The sequence below is a fragment of the Dermochelys coriacea genome, chromosome 21 (genome assembly GCF_009764565.3).
Source record: "Dermochelys coriacea isolate rDerCor1 chromosome 21, rDerCor1.pri.v4, whole genome shotgun sequence".
In the NCBI taxonomy this organism is placed as follows: Eukaryota; Metazoa; Chordata; order Testudines; family Dermochelyidae; genus Dermochelys; species Dermochelys coriacea.
In genome coordinates this window covers 15,963,086-15,969,317 of record NC_050088.1, presented here as the reverse complement: position 1 = coordinate 15,969,317, position 6,232 = coordinate 15,963,086, and the positions used below count along the sequence as shown (strand labels likewise).

At 52.2% G+C, this 6,232-nt stretch overlaps 1 long non-coding RNA gene across 1 annotated transcript; it reads left to right on the top strand.

The window, feature by feature from the left end:
- The first annotated feature begins 619 nt into the window (after window positions 1–619).
- Window positions 620–5,891, top strand: LOC122457132. Its single transcript, XR_006276489.1, has 2 exons — window positions 620–4,150; window positions 4,501–5,891. It is a non-coding gene; the product is annotated as an uncharacterized LOC122457132 (long non-coding RNA).
- The last annotated feature ends 341 nt before the right edge of the window (window positions 5,892–6,232 follow it).

The following is a 6,232-nucleotide window of genomic DNA, read 5'->3' as shown; positions in this document are numbered from 1 at the left end:
TATTTATTTTCCAACTACCATCTCTAGCGCCAGTTATTGTTTCTAAGCTCACTGGATGCTATCAGCTCGGACACACGGCAGATGCCTTCCCAAAATGCCTGAGGTGGCCTGCGGGGATCCAGAACATTCCAGCGTTGTCTCATCATCTGAACTGGGCTGACAAGACTCCTGCTACCTCTGGCTCACCAAGACGCTGGGTGCAGAAAAGGAGGTAGGAGTCGTATGATGTGCAGGGATGGCAAAATGGATCTTCAGCCTGTCGGAGGGCAGAGAAAGGTGCCAAAGCAGCATGATCCGCTCAGAGCGAGAGAGGGACATCCAGAGGACAGGCAACAGGACACAACTAAGATTCTGGCAATGGGATCTGGGAGCCTGAGCCCCATGAAACTAAGTAAGTGTCTCTTGAGCAGTGCCTGCTGCTGCTTCACACTCATGCTGATCATGCGTGTATTCAGCCCTCCTCAGCAGAAGATCTGTTGACCGTGCCTGAGGACCCCAAGGGGAGAGGTGGGATTCTGTGCAAACTATCTAATGCCTCTAGAGTCCTATAGGAAATGATGGGTTTTTCCCCCAGTTGCTACCATGTGCCTAAAGCAGCTCCAGCCTTTCCCCTGTCCGGGGGAAGCTACTGCTCTCTGGCTGTCCACAGCCAAAGGAGCTGCTGCTGTTCGTTCGTGCCTGAGCTGTAGGAATTGTCTGACTCAGCCCCATGGAGGCCTCGAGGTTTGTGGGCCGTGTGCTTCAGCCTCTGGCATGGAGCTGGCTGCCAGTTCAGGAGGCTGCAAGAGCTGAATTGCCAAAGCTGTTTTAGAAACCAAGCAAAGGGCACAAACCAAAACCTGCCCCGGGTGGATCTCTGTTGGCAGTGCAATATTTGGCCTCATCCCTAGCATGCCTTGCTCTAAACCAGTTTTCTGCTCAGGTGTGGGCTTGCATGGCTTCATGCGAAATGCAAGTGCTTTCCCTGAAATGGCAGAGTGCAAAGTAAGACACCTTCCAATTTCAAGGTCCTGTTGGCTGCTTTGTGGGATGGAGGAGAAAAAACCATGGTGGGTCAGAACAGGGAGTGCTGTATGCAAACCATTGATCCTTCCCTGAGCCCCTCTCCTGCTCTTGGGAGCCTCTGGGGCCACAGCCGCCCTCCTTGGCATACTGCCCATCCTGCCATAGGGTTCCCCTGCCTGAGGATGAAGTACTTGAGTCTGTAACAAAACAACTCTCCCATTCAGAAGACATGGAGTTTTCCTGTTTCTGGGGAACGTGGAATCTGGCCTAATGTTAATTCTGACTAGCTTTACATTATCCACGTATGTAGCCAGGCTCTGATTGGACCCCTTGCTCCTCTCATGCTGTCAAGGCCAGCAAAGCCCTTTGCTGAAGCTTTTCTGCAGATACCCCACTCTTGGCTTTCCTGTTTTTTATTTGGTAAGTCTGGTGTAGCTTTAAAACCCTGCTCTCCTAGGCACCCAAAAAACTAAATGGGTGGTGGTTCTTGTGTCAGGCTGGATGTGGAGACACTCTGGTTTTTGGATTGTGACCCATTTCCATTTAGCCTAGGTCAGTAATAACTAATGTACAGGTGCAAGCAGAACCCCTATAAGCCAGTTTTAAACTGATACCAGTGCCAGTACTGTAGCACTTCTCTAATCTGTGCCCACATGTGAACAGGCCGTGTGCCTGCTTTTCAATGGATCTGGGGGTGAGATCTGTTGTCAGGCTATCATCCCCTTTAAAATAAGGGGTGACTAGGCACTGTGCTATAGAGAAGGGAAGCTAGATGACAGCTGTCAAGTGGAACTAACAAAGAGCATCTCGTGCTGGGTTTTTATTGATTTGCATCCATGCGACATTGGAGCACACCCTAATCTGTGATGGCTCATCTAGCTCTTGGGCCAAATGACTGACTGATTTGTTTGTGCAATGGTGTGGACTCTAGGGACTAGTTTTCTTCTCACTGTGAGGAATGAGGGAAGGGACTGTAGATCATGCGGGGGAGCCTCAGCTGGAGTTGCAACCCCTTCTTCAGCTGGGCATAGCTGGCAAAGTTGGTGTTGCTCACAATCTCCTGAGTCCTCTGCTAGACAACAGGGTGATAGGTGCATTATGAACGTCTGAAAACAGGAGCAAAAGCCCTTGTTACTTATCCCAGGGTTGACTGTATGAGGAATTCACGGTCAGGTAGCTGCTTCCTGGACATGAGCTGTGCCAGTTCTGGCAGCCCCAGGCTCTGGTCGCTTCCAGGGAGAAGAGCGGATGGTGCTGAGGTGATAAACAAGCAGCCAGCTAAAGCCTGACCTGCCCCGCAAGCAGGAAATTGGGAGAAGTAGCAATGCAGATTAGCATCCCTGTACCCCTGTAGCTGGTGAGTGCTGACAGGCCCTAGCTTTCTGCTGGGGGAAGCTGGAAGTGTGATGTCTCCTTAAGCCTGCTGTGCTGGGAGTTGATGCTGTTAGTGTTCAAAGTGGCAACCCAGCACCTGCTGCCCAAGCTGCCCCCTGAGGAAACCGAACCCCCCGCCCCCATCTCTGCTAGCCATATACACGTCCCATACACCAAGGATTAGTGTTGCCTCTTGGTGGATCTGGGGTAAGGTCTTTCTCTGCCGGACATGACAGGGGAAGGCTGTGTTTGTAAATGAATAAATCTCAACGAGCACCTCGCACAGTGTACGGGCAGCTCCCAGCGTGGGTCTCAATGTCTGGAGGGAACTGCAGCTCTGCTGGAAGGCCCCAGACATAGTCCCATTCCAAGCAAAGCCCTGCCATGTCCCAGGAGTCCTTAATGGAAGGTGTGAATTCTAGGAACAGAGCCACGTGCCTGGTTGGCCTATAGCATGTAACTGCCTCTGCCTGTTTAATAAGGGATGTGAATTTCAAGAACATAGAGACGAGGGGCCTGGTGGCATCCAAAACCAGGCGGCTGGAATTGCCAGGGGTACCAGCAGTCAAGAGCTGGGGACTTAGAGTTCCCTTCTTTGCAGTGAAGGACCCCAATCGTGCCTATCCCTCGCCTCCCATACATTATCATCTTCAAAAGTTTCCACCCCTTCCAACCTACTGTCCATGGAGATCAGCACCCCATGGTGCCAGGGGCTGTACATACAGCTGGGGAGAGCCACTCCCTGCTCTGAGGAGCTAACCCAAAGGGTGGGATGTGAGGCAGGCACAGAGAGGCAGTGATTTTCCCCCAGGTCACCCAGGAGCAGAGCTGGAACTAAAAGCCACATCTTGTGAGGCCCAGTCCATTGCTGGGTTAATGAGGGTCCTGACAGCCAAGCTGGAGGGTGTTTCTGATTGGAGGGGGCTGTAGGCCTTCAGAGCAAGAGATGCTTGTCTTTTCCCCTGGGCTCTGAGCAACTACAGCTTTCCAGCCTTCCTCTGCCAAGTCCTCTCTCTGCACCCACTGTGAACTGCTCCTTAGAGATGAACTGGAGGAATAGCCAGGTCACCTCCCCCACTGGATTGCTGGGTTTTCTGGGGCATCATGGAGTCCTGGCTTACCCCTACTCCTAGGGTCTGTGCACCGGCCTAGGACACTCTCCATCCATCTTTCAGTTGACAGCAGGAAGCAGTGAGACCACACTGGTGTCCCACATGGGAACGTGGGCTGCTCTGTGGACAAATCCATGTATCTGCTCTTTTTACCCTCTCCTCTGCCTCCCTGCTGAATCACAGGCTCTGTGGGAGATGGGCAGAGGGCCCAGAACCATGTCCCAAATGCCCTGAGTTTGAGAGTTTCGGGTAAGTGGGAGCTAGATGCAGACTAGGCCTCTGTTGAACCAAAGTCAAAGCCAAACCCACCGGTTTTGGCAAACGGTAGTTTGGGTTTTGCAATCTCCCCTCCATCCCCTTATGCTCTTCCTGGCTCCTTTTCTCCCTCCACAGAGATGCCTTCATTCCATCCCTTGTGCTACAGATGCTCCCTCTGTTGCCCTCTCCAGGCATTTACCTGCCAAAATTCCTGCGCTCCCTGGCATGACTGATCCCTTCATCTTCCTGCTCTGGGAGCTGGCAGGATTCGTCCTTCTGAGATGCTCCTTATGGGCACCTGGCTACTGGGCTTACTGCAAAACAGTGTGGCACCTTGCTAGGCTGATCTGGCCACCCATCCGAGAACCTGCTGCCATTTCATTCTGGCCTGCCTTGGCGTGGTGATCATTTGCATCCATGTGACATTGGAGCACATCCTAATCTGTGATGGCTCCGCTAGCTCTTGGGCCAAATGACTGATAATTCATTTGTGCAATGGTGTGGACTCTAGGGACTAGTTTTCTTCTCACGGCGAGGAATGAGGGAAGGGACTGTAGATCATGCAGGGGAGCCTCAGCTGGGGTTACGACCCCTCTTTCAGCTGGGCATAGCTGGCGAAGTTGGTGGTGGTCGGTCTTCTGAGTCCTCTGCTAGACAACAGGGTGAAAACAGGAGCAAAAGCCCTTGTTACTTATCCCAGGGTTGCCTGTATGAGGAATTCACGGTCCGGTAGCCGCTTCCTGGACAAGAGGTGATAAGCGGCCTTTGTTCCTGCTGTTGGCATGGCCACAGGGCCAAAGTTAGCAGTGAAGCCTAATTTACAGGCAGCTCAGAATGCAATTGGGGCAGAACAAAACATGTTGGCACAGATGGGGCAATGTTCAGAGAGCTGCTTTCACACGGCTTATCTAGTGATGCCTGGAAGCTGCAGCAACTTGCTGGCTTAATAACATCAGCATGGGACGAAGCTGCCTTTAAGGTAGGGATACACATTTGTGGGCAGGGAGCTTTTCTATTAATTTTGTAGCAAACCAAGCAAATCACGGAGCTGGGCACCTGTGTTCAGAAATGAGGAGGGGCATGGATGAGGCAGTGCTTGGGTTCCTGTGCCAGGGCACCTGAGAGAGAGACAAGGGTGGGATGTTACTCCTCCAGGAATGCCAGCGGAGAATGTGACACATAAGGCACACCCCAGGGAATCTCCACTGTGATGAAGGTGCAGGACAGCCTGAGATTGATTCCGCAGCTACTTCCAGGCACCACAAAAACCCAGTTCTGACTAATGTCCAGTGTATTCCTAGACCTATTGCATGGCAATCTTCAGGCACGACGGAAACAATGCGGAGCTGATTGTACCAACTGCAAAACTCCATGCACAAGGCAAGCTCAGCATGCCGGCCTGTACTGATCACACCATCAAGTGCAGACACAGCGCAGGCTCAGCTCTGCTGAACATGGGGAGCATCCTGAAAAGCAATGGCACTCGCCGACTCTAGCTACCAAGGGAGCTCAGCTCTGGCTAATGTGCCAAGTGCCCCTCTGCTGATTGCATAACCTCTCTGGTGTGAGCAAAGCAGGAACAGCGATGGCCTCTCAAGGGAAAGTCCTTTCTGTCCCCTGTACTCAGCGGGAAGAGATCAGGGAGGGGATTGCCTCCTGCTGTCCTAGGGGGAGACTGAGTGGGCCAGGTCTGTGTTGAGACCCCAAGAAGTTGCTTGCATTTTCTATGCAATGGAGGCTGGATGGCACCCCAGACGGCTGTTCCAGGACAGTGGTTGCAGATGGTCAGACTCTTCTGAATGCAGGGGAGGGTTGTTAGGAGCCTAGGGTACTTTGGACCAGCAGGAGTGGCCCATGCTGGAGCCTCCACCTGTCAAGCCATATCCCACCATGTGAGCTGCTCAGGGACCAGGGGGGTTGGTTATCTTAGCTGCCATGCTGGTGGCTAGCCATGGGAGCCCTTCAGAAGGGTCAGACAGTGGGGTACGTTCCCTTTAGCCAGAGCTTCTGTGGCCTTGAAATCTCACCTGTTACTTCCCAGTGTTCAGAAAATAGCCCAGTAACATGGCTTTGGCCACCTTTAAGTATACCCCCTGCCTCTCATGAAGTGTTATGTAGGGCAAGCCAGTGCTCTATTCCACAGCAGAGCTGGGTTTAATTCCCATGAGTGGACTCCCACCACCCCTTCTCTCTGGCCTTACAACTCTGGCTAATGCACTGCAGGGAACTCTGGGAAAGGGAAGCTAATAGGCCTTTTTCGTTGCTCATTTCTGTGATTCAGCTTCAAGTCCTCTACAGCTGCAAGTCCCCAGGATATGAGGTAAGGGGTGTACATGGGACTAACCTTCCCATCCTACCCAGGCCTTCAGCAATGAAGGGAACTGGTTGAAGAAAATTCAACAGGTTTTTTTTTTTTTTTTGGTGTTTCCTTAACTTATTCCTAACGCTGAACCCCAGTTGAGTTCTTCCGTCATCAGCAGAAC